A 13,865-nucleotide genomic window follows, 5' to 3' on the forward strand; every position below is an offset into this window, starting at 1 on the left:
CTGGTTTAAAATTGCAGTTTCTCACCTGAGTTTCTGAACTCAAGAAATTAAATCCAGGAGCAAAACCTAAGGAATTCTTTCCTGCTGGCTTTATTAGCATTTCAGAAGCAGGTCCTAGGTCCTCTATGGGCACAGTCAATAGCATCATTTAATAATTCAGGCTTGGCTAGCAAAGCATGGATGTGTCATAGCTAAAAGTCCAGTCAAAGACACATCCATATGTTCAAGGTACATCTCGAAGGGAGGATTCCCAGAGTGTTTCCTTCAGAGACCCACAGGTCAGCATGGAAGAGCTTCTGGCTGCCTTGCAGCCCTGAATGTGCCCCTAATAACACTGGTAATACCTGACAGGGAAAATTTCCTGGCTCTTGCTTACCAGTTGGCAAAAACGTATCAATTTCTGATCAGTCATTGGCACATCAAGAAAATTAAACACACAAGAGGCTGACACCGCCTTCCCAGCAGGTGGGTAACAAGCAAACTGTTATTCCACAGGAATTTTAATTTTTTAAAATATTTGTTTCCCAAGAACCATTTCTCTTTATCTTGTTTATGTTTGCTGCTCCAATTCTGACATGATTCTCAAGGTGTGCATAGGTTGTGATGCTCAGTGCATTGTTTCCCAGCAGCAAAACACTCCTGTTCTACCAAATTTGACAAAAATAATCGTCCCCCATGAGTGTTTTCCACACCACACCAAAGAAAACCAGTTCCTTGACAATGAATATGGCAAAATAAAATCATAGTTATTGTGGAAAGCTGTGACAGACTATCTGGCAACTTTGAACTGTCTCTACAAATCATTAGATTGCAAAACATTTCTGAGGGAAAAACAAATTAAAAGGTCAAGTCTTTAACACACAAACATGCAAAAACCTCCACTATATTAATTATTTTCAGTGTAATGTAATACTAACCATTGCATATAGTTGTGTAACAGAAGAGGAAGAATTTAATTGTGTCAGTGTGATTGTCCTGGGAATTGGGGAGCTGCCGTAGGTAGGGAGCTGGATTTCAGCCTGCCAAGGCATTGAAAAGGCTTTTCCATTCTCGTGCTGTGTCCACCTCCTGCAAGCATCAGAACAAAGAGGTTTTATCTCCTCTTGTGCAAGAAAAAATAGGAAATGAAAAATAAAATCGTTAATGGTAAGTTCAGTAAGACATGCAGGAATAATGTTGGATGGCAAAACTTTAATATTTCCTACCCCGTGCCTGCTTGGGGGTCACAGACTAATTCAGCATCGCTGTTGCTGTCACCTCTCAGCTCCTCAAGATGAACTTCAGGACCATTTTGGACCTAGAGATGCAGGAGGCAAAATTTTGTTATTTATTCCATGGTCAGCCTCTCTTATGATGTCTTCATATTCAGCTGGGTTTTATTTTTCCCCTCCTTGTCCTGCAGTGAAGAAAAGTGATCCCAAAGTGTGGCAACTTTCTGTTCACACAGGGATTTTGTTTGCTTTAGTTTTCTTGTTTAGTGGAACTCCAGACACCAAAAAGGAAATATTGTTTTGTCATAGATGTTTTCCTCTAGATTTGTGTTGTTATAACATAAACTTATAAAACCATGTAGCAGTTTCAGGTTAATTTGTAGTTATATTTGCTGGCTTATTTCATTGCATTATTAAAACATTTAGTACCGTATGTGTCATTAATATTCCAAAAAGTAATTAGCATATTTAATCAAAAACAATTAGGAGCGAGCATTGCTTCCCTTTTTAAGTGATAAAATATTTATGGCTGGAATAAACAAATGGAAAACCAAAAAGCACTTTGAGGTGTTGATTTCATGCATAGAAAACAAAACAAAAAAACCCACCCAAAAGCAAGAAGGAGAAGATGCCTTCCAGCCTCCAGCCAGACCCTGGTGGTTTTCTGGCTTTTCTTCCTCTCCAGGCTGACAATTTTCATGTTACCATTTTAAACCAATCAAGTTTTGCTCCAGTTTTCCCATATTTGAGCTGAGTAAGATAACAGATTTAGGAAAAAGAGGTGGGAATCCCACCTTGGAGACAGATTTGTGCAGTTCTTTCCTGTGAGACACAATACATGGTGGACATTGGTTTGTTTGGTCTTCATAGCAGGGACAGAGATGTGTAAGTTAAAAATGTGGCAGATCCAGGTCAAGAAATTCCTCATTTTAAGTGGAATGGAGGTCAAGGAACAGGAGGAAATACAAAAGAGCTCCCTGTCTTTCTGCTGGGCTTGTAGAGAGCTCTCTTGAAAGAAGCCGTGTAACACTATAATAAATTTTCAACAGTTGTAAATATTTGACCAGAACTTCAAAATAAGATTAATTAGTTGGTTTTAAGACCTCGAGGCCATTTCCTCTCACTTTTCCCTTGCCAAACTGCACCCTTCATTCAGCTCTGTTGACACACCACAGGGGAACATCCCACCTATGAACTTTTCCAGCTACAGCACATCCCAAATGCATGAAGCTGTTTCCATTACCATTGGTGATCATTGCACAAATATTTTTGGATTAGTTTTAAAATTTATGAGCATGACAAGCCCTTTTCCGAGTGCTCAGCAAGTGGTTTTGTTCTGAGGCATTCAGATACAGATGATGGAATGGTTTGGGTTAAAAGGGACCTGGGAACACCACACAGCTCCACCCCTGCCATGGGAAGAGACACCTTCCACAATTCCAGGGTGCTACAAGGCCTGTCCAGCCTGGCCTTGGACACTTCCAAGGATGGGACATCCAGAGATTCTCTGGACTATCTGTACCAGGCCCTCCCTGCCCTCACAGGGAAGGATTTTTTTTCTAATTTCTCTTCTAAACCCACTCCCTTTCAAGAGGGACTTCATGTGGAGTTTTCTGGCTGTTCTATTCTTTCATATTGAAGAAGATAAAGCTCAACAACAAGACACAAATCCTCATTTTCTGCTTTGCAGAGAAATAGGTTGTTTGCAGTGATTTGAAAGCAACCCAGAAGCCCAGCCTGGCCAGGGTGGATTGGGATGGAACGAGCTGGAAAGCGGCTCCTGCACAGGTTTATAAATAGGCTGCGCTTCTCATCCTGAAACATTGCTCCACTTTGCCTGTTGTGCTGTAAATTAGCCAGTTCCTCTTTAAACGGAGTAAAAAAGAAACAAAATACATATGTAACACTGCTGCCTGGAACACGTGAGGGGAGGGAAAAAAAACAACAACTTATGAAATGCGGAAAACATTTGTTCAAGTCTCCAAGGAAAATGAAGTCAAACCAAACAAGCATATAATATAGATGTACGCCTCATGGGCAAAGTTACCTCTAAGCCCATATGTTTTAACAAATTAAGAGGTAAATAATTTGCTGAAGGTACAGTTCAGCCACGTCAGAACACCTCTGGAAATGAGATATCTCTGCCTTTCAAGTGGTGCTTCTCATCAAAAGGTTTATTTCTCTGCTTTTTAGAATAGCTCACCTTGTTTTGTCTCAAGACTGTAAGTAACTATTAACCCTTCAGGGCCTCAGCAAATGATGTGGTCATTTGAAGTCGAGGCTGCTTTGCTGCTCTCATGTCTGCAAGCAGCTGAGAGAGATTGATAAAATTCAGGTTTTCAATAGGGGAAAGCCACGAGGGACTTCCCAGGGAATGAAAAGAGACACAGAAAGGTTACTACATGTATCCTAGAGTCTGGTACATAATTCCACCGTTAAAACTTTAATTTATGAAAAAAATGCTGGTGCGGTCCCCAAATGGTTAAATTCCACTCGAACTTTTCATTTTAGTTAGTCATGAATATATCTAACATACAGAGGCCATCAGCATCTCGCCACTAGAGACTATAAAGTCTACTTACATAGGGTTCCTGGGATTTTTCATGTTCTTATGGAAAATATCTCTGAAATCCCCGAGCTGAAAATTTTGATCTCATTTGTGGATGTGAGTGATGCTGAGAAAGGGTTGAAGAGTGAAGAGAACACTTTTCTCGCATAATTTCATTTGTCAGGAGAATCTTGCCGCTGACATTGGAAGAGTGATTTAATTGATTTTAATCATACACCTGAGATTGGGAAATTGAGCCCTCTGTCCTGAAAAATAATTCTAGGCTTCCCTGAGAATGTCTAATTTGCAGCTAATAGTTTTTTTTTCTTGAAGTTTTGTTATGAAGTTTAGAAAATACAGATCAAAGGCTGGCACGTAGAACTGCTTCGCGCAGCCGGAGACGCCGAATCGGGGCCACGGTGTTTCGGTCTTTCAGGGGTATTAACGGGCACATCTGCCTGGTTTTGGACAGGCAGGAGAACAAAAGCTCTGACTAAAGAGCACAGTTTGCCTTCAGAAAAGAGGGACTTTTATATGCTGAGTGCAACCTGGAAGACTCGGAGTGGTACTTCACTCCTGGATGTGTTTAATCCTTGATTTTCTCTTGTCACTGAGTACAGTGTTTATAAATTGTTCATACATGCCAAGGAAAGGCTGGTTGTGTGCCCCAGCATGCTGCAATGATTTATTCTAAATAAATAATTCCTCTTTTTTATTTCTCAATTCAAAATAAACAGCGTTATTCAATTACAAATAATAATACTGAACACAACAATGAAGCCAAATAACTTTTGGATTATGAAGAACAAGTGTGCCTTATGGGTTTTTTTTCACAATGAAATCTCCATGATCTTTATTACCTCTATCAGCTGTTATTCAGAAGGGGATTACAGCAGCAAGAAGTTTCACTTTCCCCAATGCTTTGACACTGAGGAAATAATTATATTACAATACTTATATTGCTCCACACAATAGAAGTTGTTTGGGATGAAAAACTCCATTTTTTTTTTCTGTAACAATTCTGAAAATTTCCATATTGGATATGTACTCAGAGAATTTTATATTCCAAAACTACACCGATAATCCTGTTAAATAACAATTCATTTTTTGAGTGTTCCCTCTTTTAAGAAAAATAGAAACAAATATTGATTACATGGCCACTTCAAGGAGGTGGTAACCTGCTGAAGAAACTGGAATATGAAGTTTGGATGCAGAGGTGGATTTAATTTAAAATGTTTCAGGGCTGAACCAAGGCAACACCACTTGTCAGTTTGGAAATAAGGACTCAGATATCTTCTATTTTAATCAGATGTTGTTTTTGTAAAATGTCTGTAAGGTGAAATCTCCTTTTTCTGCTAAGGAATCAAAATTGTTGAGGCAAGCCTGGGACTTGTGACTGGAATGACTGGCTTTTATTGTCTGGATGTAGTGATATCTTGTGAAAACTCCAAAACATTGAGAATTTGCCATCTTTCTTGCTTTTTTGGCAGTAAGGTCTTTCCTGAAAGGACCTCATAAGGAGTTGATAATCTTGTAATCTTTGTTATTTCTGTGGTGGCAAATATGTTTATGGTGAAGGCCCTGCACAAAGAGAAATATCAGCTTTACATTTTGGCACAGCTGCCAAAGCACAGGGGTACCCTTTTTGCCCATATCCATGAGGGCTTGGGGTGTCTGTCAGCTTGGATAAATTTGCATTGGTCCTGCTGATGCACCTTCAGCAGAGGCTCACCACTCCTGGGAGCTTCAGGCTCCCCTGTAAAAGATTCCTTGCTTTTCCAAGTGCCTGGAAACAGGGATTAAGTCACCCAAACAGCTGTTTGATGGAGAGGAAATTTCTACACTGGGGCAAAGGGGAGCAAAATTGAACCTATGGTGAATGAAACTGGGCCTTGTGTTCTCTGGCTGGGAACAGATCCATGAAATTCAAAACAAGTGGGGAAATGTGTCCTGGTTGAAAAACCACTTTGGGTATGGCTTTGCAAGAGAAATTGCTCTGGAGGAGCTGTGAATCCAAGTGGCCAGCCCAGCACACCAATTTCATCCTTCTCTTCTGTTTCCAATGGGATGCAAGTCATTATTTTGCTGTCCTGGCAAATTCATTGTGGGAGAGGACAGAGTGATGAGGACCAGCTAAATGTCCAGCTTGTGAGTTATTTTAAGCGTGTGCAGCCCTTGAATATTTGCAGCCAGGGGATGTATTTAGCCAGGAGGCCACAAATGCTTGTTTAATAATTAGTTAATATTTGTAAAGCAGTTTGATGGTGACCAGAGCTGTGCAAGGTTATTATTTTATAAAATGTTATGGCTCATTGTACTCCTCAGGCTGTAGCAACCACAACAATCTCAATGCTGCCTGTTAATTTTCCTGAGTCTTTTATCATTGCCCTCCATTGGTGATTAAGTGTCGTTTGTCTTATAATTTTAATGTTATCTTTAACACACATAATAAAGTTTACATAATTATAGCCTATTAATATAATTTGCATGCATGTTACTGGCAAGGCACAGGAAATGTTTCATCACCCAGCGTGTAATTTGGCTTATTTAACCATTTCCTTTTAATTTTCATCAATAGATCGGCGTGCCTCCTAAATGGAGATAACCTCAATAAATTCTCTTTTCAAGATCCTTATCTGTATTAAGTCTCTAAAGGTCTCGGTAGCAGGACTATGAAGTGCTGAAGGGGGAATGTTTCTGAATGTCTGCTACGGGAAGTTTTAAAAATTCACATTTTCTTCAGACAAGCGTGGGTCTTCCTAATGAAACCTGGGAACGAGGTGCTCTCATGGAAGCTTTGAAAGTGTGTATGCACCGTACTTCATAGCTGAGCTGTAACAAGACTTTAAATGAGTAAACAGTGTTTAGATTGAACATGAAAAGATTCAGCATGAAAAGACAGGTTCAAAATATTACATGATGCTTTGCAAAAGTGTAAATGTGCCTGCCTTTATTTTTTTTTTCCCCCTCTTGGTAAATGGCAAACGTTTACAACCCAACTAAAACAGTACCAAGAGAAATCCTGTGTTTGCTCTTTGGAAGATATTCAATAAATTATAGTGAGCTGCAAATGTCACTGGATTGGGAACTGTAAGAGCTTTACCTTTAAGTCTTTAAGTAAAGACTTGCAGCTGGTGCAGTGGCTTGGTAATCCCTAATGATAAGCTGCTTTTAATGTGGGGGTGAGGCAGTTTTCACACAGATATTACTGCATTAACCTTACTCTAGGTACAGTGCAGGTGTGCACAATATTGTGCTCTGCAGCCTTCCCTACTTTATTCTCCCCGAGTATCCGAAGCCTGCTTTAACAGATCCTCTTATACCATGGTGAAAAGATTGCAGTTCAAGCCTATTATCAACAAAAACCTGCCAAAAGGGCTACATTGTCAGACTTTATGATGGTACTAACTATTCTGTTGTTCTCTGGAGACCAAACTTAGACCATTAAATTCACTTCATTTGTGATTTCAGTGACCTGGGCTGCAGACATCGGGCTTTTGATGTAAAATGCTAGTACAGGAATCAATGGTACCATCTAGCTCCCCTTAAAGTATATCATAAAAGCATAATGGTCCTCTTCTAAACAAAAGGTGACACTACTCTTGTATAATACAATTATATGAGGATGATGTTTTCAGCAGAGTTTATTTGATATTATGATGTGCGAAGACTTTCCACATTGAAATAAACTGCGTAGCTGAGTTCACTCCATTATTTTCAATAGACTGACTCCATTGTCTGCACTGGAATATAGATAATTTTCATACAGTGGGGAGCTATTTTCATATCCTCTCCATGAAATAGATGAGATTATAAACAGGCTGGGATTACTCAAAAACCAACACAAGCCATGTCTACAGACCCATTTAAGACAAAGGCTGCCTCCGGAATGGTCTCCTTTGATCGGGAGGCTCCCAGGACTTGCTCCGTTTATTTGACAGATGACAGCTATTTATAGGAAATGTCTAGTATTTTTGAAAATTAAAATTTTACTGGTGGAATTTAAGGGTTATTTTCCACTCCAGGGACTAACATTTCTGTGAGAAATGGTCTTTTTTTTTTTTATACAGGCACCATCTTCAGTGTTAAAACTATTTGTAAACAAACGCATTGCGATAGCTCATTGTCAAACACTGAACAGGTTTATAATTAATGAAATTGCTGAAACAAAATAAATGGAGAATTAATACAGCTGCCAGTACATTTGTGTTGCACAAGTGAGGAGACACTGCTGCCCCCACAGACTCGACACTGGGAGCTTTTTGCAGCCTACCAGGGGTGAAAATAAAGCCAAAAACAACGCAAACTCTGGTGTTTGCCTTTGTCAGAGGGTCACAACCAAACCTAAAGAGCAAACATCTGGATTGTCCAAAAAATTAGAGATCTGGGTGTTCTCCCCCCACTTCCTTTTGAACTATTTTCCCATTTTAAGTGTGGAGGAATGATGCAGGTCACCAGCTCTGATGTGGGGTGAGGGTAAGGTGGTGTCCAATCATGTTTTTGTGCCCTTTGCAGGAACTGGGAGATGTCAGAGGGTTGCATGGAGTTACTGCCAGGCCCAGGAGGCCCAGGGATGATATCAAGCTCAAGATATACCACAGAAATCCAGTATCCTGGGAAGGGGGCTGGGAGTGGGAAGGGTGGAAGTGTGTGTTGAAGGCACAGCAGTGACTGGGGACCTGGCCACCACTGATGGCATCACATTGCCTGTGTAATCTGCTGTGGAGAAGTGGTTTCCTTCCTGCTGTGGTGTGGCTCTGGCCCGGGGTGTTTTCCAAACCTCTGTAATGTTTTTGTATTTTTTACAAAGCAATAATTACAGAACTATATGTTTGAGACTTGTTTGAGAGATCGTCAGTGATGACCTGCTTGGCCTGCCAGTGTTTGAGCTCCTGCTCCCCATATGGGCCCAAAGGTTGGGCACGTTCCACCATCAGGGATGAGGGTTATTTTCCACTGGTGTGGTTTTCATTCTCTGTTGCTCTTGACTTCTCACATAAACACCAACAGTTCTTTCTCCTTCTGCTCAAAGGAACCTCAGTCTTGTGCTCTAATAAAAATTCTCTTCTCACACCAATTAACATTTTTTGGCTTTTCTAATTCTAAAACTCCAAGACTTTCCCCTCCTTTTCCCCTTGCAGAGCTTTGTTTGTCACCTCAAGCCCAGTAAGATATTAATGGGAGATGTGGCACAGGGCAGGAGCGTTTGCTTAACTGAGGGCAAGGGTGTCCCCGAGCTGTGGAGCTTTTGGGTAGGTTAAAGACAGAAGAGATGAGAATAAACCAAGAGCAACTTCATCCTAATTGTGTTACTTCCTTATCCAGGCCCTCACCTTCTGCAGGCGTTGCCTCCCGCTGCGTTCAGAGGGAACTGGGGAAGCAAATAGGTCATTCCACAGGGTGCTAATGCTGCAGCCAAAGCCAAACCCCAGCAGCCTGAGCGTGACCATTAGGCAAGGCTTCCTTATGAATGGTTTTAATTAGTTCTAATCAGGGAGACCAGGAACCCAAAGAGCACCTCGCTCCTTCCCCCACTGGGTGTTTGCTGTTGCTTTTTTTAATGTCTGCTCTTGATGAACTAAAGTCTTGCAGCTGGACAAATGTTCTTAATTAAGCTGAAGCAGAAGCAGATATTCCATGGATGTCAGGAGTTACCTCAAACGTGACATTTGAAGGACACTCAGTTGCAAAAAGCAGTTTCTCCTGTTATCCAGTTTTTGCTACTGTACATATTTGCCATTTTTAAAAATTTTAATTCTGGGCCTGCCATCCTTATTCTTTCTGGGATTTCTCCAAAATAATCTGAAAGTTATTGGAATTAGAAATTGTAAGTTTCTATTAGAAATTTTAAAATTCAATTAGAAAATGTAAATTTAGAGTGGTTCCCACATCTCACTTTTTTAATGGTCACCCAATGAGAGAAAGAAGCAGGAAAATTTTCAGCAAAAAATTTAATGTTTTTAAATTGAGAGTATAAATCAGACAAAAACCACTAAACTTGGATTTCTTTGCATTTGATATTTCTTTTTAATTCATCCAGAATCTTCATGGAGCCTGATACCCAAAGTTTACCACATCTCAGAGATAAATATACTGACTTGACTTGAGTTTTTCTCCATTGTTTTGTGCACCAATTTATTTCATGAAAGAGAATTAATTTCTTAAAATGCAAAATTTTAGCAAGAAATATCTGTTAAATTAGCAGGGGAGTTTACCACCTGCATCATTAATTTTGGATTAAATAAACTGATCCAATATCCTGCAGAACCTCAAAAACACAAATTTGAGTATCCTGTATCCTTAAATATAAAGATTTCTTTTCCAATGTGGTTAACAGGAGATTTAGGGACTTGCTGGAGACCACTTGGACACTACAGCAGCTTGTGGCGCTCTGCTCTTCCATCCCTGGACCAGGACACCAGGGAGCTCCAGGCTCCATCCCTGTCCCCTTCCACAGACCCTGCCTGCGGAGCACTGGGAGCCCTAGATACCTGTTGAGACAAAAATCAGGTGCTGCGAGCTGAGCCTGGTGACAAAAACCATTCTGAATTGCTCTCAGTTTGAACACCCGTGTTCATTCTTTTGGGAAAGTTTATGCTTTAGGCAGAGCTTTTCTACAAGCTTTTGCACCACACGTGTATACATTATAGCTCCAAATTGCCTCCAAGCTGACAGTCTTTCGGGTGCATTAACTACTTTACTACCAAAGGGGCAGCAGGATTAATACATATATTTTTAAACCGCCGAAGCGAAATATTTCAGCTCGGTCTTTTCTGCAAATCTTTGCCTTGGTGTTCAAACCTGCAAACGAGCCCATCAGCAACAGCTCAAGTCCATCAAAACCCCTCAGTGCCTTGATTGATAAATAGGGCGTGTTTACACTGTGGCTGCTGTGCGTTCTTTTCTGTCAGCACTAATTTATCTGAAAGTCTTAACCTGCGCCTTCAAAATTCAGGAGCATTTCATAACGGGGGCTGAGGAAATAAATCACCGCCCGCAAATAATATTCAAAAAAGTGGTAAAGTCTTTAGCACACAAGTGGCTGTGACACACAGACAGAGAGACACATTAACCTCCCAGAAATCCAGAGAATCCGAGCCTTTTAAGTGTGTGCAATTCTTCCAGAAAAAGAGGAACGGAGCATTAAAGCTTTAATATTGAAAGCCTGCATCCTCGATAGAGAAAGGCGGAGTGAAGGGAAGAAGAAGAGAACACGCAGCTATCCTGGATGTATTTGCATTATTAGGCTGAGATTATTATTGTTATTATTATTGTTTTTAATGCAGCCTTCCCTTCTGTTTGCAGGTGAGGTGGGTTTTGTGCCCAGCCCTTCCCCAGGCACGCGCGGACCCCGGCGCTACGCGGGGCTCTATTAAAGCCGCTGTTCAATAGTTTGGTGATATTCAGACAATATTGAAACATTCCCAAATGAACTTTGCAGGGAGACATTTTCATTCGCTGCCTCCCTCCTCATGCATATTAACAAATGGTATGCAAGGCCTCATTTAATTCACTGATTTTACATTCGGATCACTTTCTCTTTTACAGCTATTTTTACCGGGCTTCATTAATCTTTGTTGAATACAATGGCATACATCTTTAATGCGGCCGCTGTCAAGTCATATTTCAGTAAGAGCTGCAAACTGAATGACAGCAAGCAATATTAATAAATTTAACATAGACTATATCAATTTTTAACAGAATGAATGTGGAAAGCTAAATGTATTATTTTTCGTTTAAATCATAGGGTTTATCACCGGTTAAGTAGCAGCGATTTCAGGAAACTTGTGACGTGCCGTACAAATAGATTTACATCTCATTAATAAGTAAATTAGGCAAATGCCTTTCAAGTTCAGACAAGTACATAAGTGTAATCTCCATATTAAAGGAGTAGTCTTTGATAAACCACTGAGGAATTGCAGCAGCCAACTATGTGACATGTTGCCAGTGCCTGAACTCTTCCACATTCCCACCTTTAATTACACTGGTTCATTACTAAAGAGATAAGTGTCTCTCCAGTTAAGATTCTATAAATGAGCAGCATGCGGGATCCTCCCAAATCATTTTTGCAGAAACCATGAAAAGGTGGTAACAGTTATGAAAAAACGAATTATCACCTGCTCACTTTCTTCCTTCCCTGTAATAACATTAAAATATTAAGATGAATTCCTTTTAAATCTCGGGAAGAAATTGTCCATTAAGAGATGCTACTTTGTTTAAGAAAGAAAGAAGCGTAAAAAAAAAAAAAAAAAAAGGAAAAAGGAGAAAAAAAAGAAAAGAGAAAACTCTTCTGAATTTTTTTTAATTTCCCTTCATAAATCCCAACAGAGATAATTTGCTGTAAAATTTAAACCCAGTGAGAACTTGTCTGTCTGTGTTAAATAAAAAAGTTACGGTTGGTAGGAGACATGTTTTTGCAGTAGCTTTAGTGATTATAGGAAATTACATGCAAAGCCAGAGTTCTGATCCTAAGTTAATTTATAATTGGAAAAAACTTATTAATTAGCTATGTCATTCTAATTAAGAATTAGAGGAGTGTGCATTAGAAAGTCAGTCAATATCCAGCTGACAGAATTAAAAAAACCCCACAGAAGTCTGCAAGCTCCATAGCTCTGTCCACCATCTCCCTTGTCATCTTTTTAAGGATTTTTCTGAATGTCTAGCAGAAATTAGCTCCGTAAATACAGATATCAAAGGAAATAAACTGGGAATTTTGTCGGCCTGGAGAGGAAACCCCTAAACTGAGCTGACAGATGGACTTCACAGGGCACCTTTTGGGCCTTTCTGGGTGATCCTGAAATGCAGCTCGTGTTCGGAGGGCTCTGTCCTCCTGCAGCCAGAGGAAAAAGCACCTGCATCCCTGCAGTGTTACCCACAGTCCCTGCATCCCTGCAGCTCTATCCATCAGTTCCTGCATCCCTGCAGTGTTACCCACAGTCCCTGCATCCCTGCAGTGGTCCCCAGCAATTCCTGCATCCCTGTAACTCTATCCAGCAGCATCTGCAGCCCTGCCATGGTACCCACCAGCATGCGCTTGCCAACACCCAGGCAATTTCTCTTTCTACAAAAAACACCCCAAATATTCATGGATAAAGACAAAGGAACCGACTCTGTGGCCCTGCCATGCTCGCATGGGGAAAAGCTGCAAATTTTGCCCATATATTTATGTATAAACAGTGTGCAGGGATGTGAACATTTGCCTATATATATATATTTATTTCCCATCCCACCAGCCTCAGTCCTCTTGGTACATTCCCCCTTTAGGCCCTTTTTCTGAGATTATTATAATTCATTCTTTAGGAAACACCCCATGTGTAAATATTTTTGTTAATGTTTTTCTCTCTCCAGTGTGCTGGAATTTTAAAGAACGCTTTAATATGAAATTAGATAGAAAGTTTTGACCTTTTTGTGATTAAAATAATATGCATGTCACTGATACAGGCTTTATAGGTTGAAAATGTACTTTTATTTAGACAAATATTGAAAGAGAGAAAAACAGACTTGATAAAATGTGAGACACAGCCTGGATGAAAATAAAACCAGATCTTTGCATTCAGAATTGTCAAGGCTGGAAATACAAAAGGAGAAGTAAAACTATAAAAGTTAATGTCTCAGATAATTGCACCCTCCAAAAATAAAATAAATAAATAAATTTGGTAAAATAATCTGGCCTGAGCCTTTCACTTTGGTGTGAATCCTTCTCCATCTTTTCCTTTAAATTAAAGGGAAAAAGAAAAAGCTTGAGTGCTCAGTGATGGAATTCAGTTTATGAATCCTTCTCTATCTTTTCCTTTAAATTAGAGTAAAGGGAAAAAGAAAAAGCTTGAGTGCTCAGTGATGGAATTCAGTTTACTTATTTGAATACCAAAAGATGACCCACTCCTAATGATATAAAAAAATCTTTTGCATTAGCAAATTTCTCTTCTGTATTTGTTTTGCTAGCACAACACAATATTCACTTAATATGCTACCAGTATCTTATCAAGTTAATGATCTGTTGTATTGAGTAAGCTTGTTACTCATTTTAAATTAAATACAAAAGCACTACCCTATGGAAATTTGAATACTTTGGGTTTTTATGAAATTATAGGACTTTCATGCTTTAA

The sequence above is a fragment of the Onychostruthus taczanowskii genome, unplaced genomic scaffold (genome assembly GCF_017590055.1).
Source record: "Onychostruthus taczanowskii isolate IOZ18803 unplaced genomic scaffold, ASM1759005v1 scaffold5, whole genome shotgun sequence".
In the NCBI taxonomy this organism is placed as follows: Eukaryota; Metazoa; Chordata; class Aves; order Passeriformes; family Passeridae; genus Onychostruthus; species Onychostruthus taczanowskii.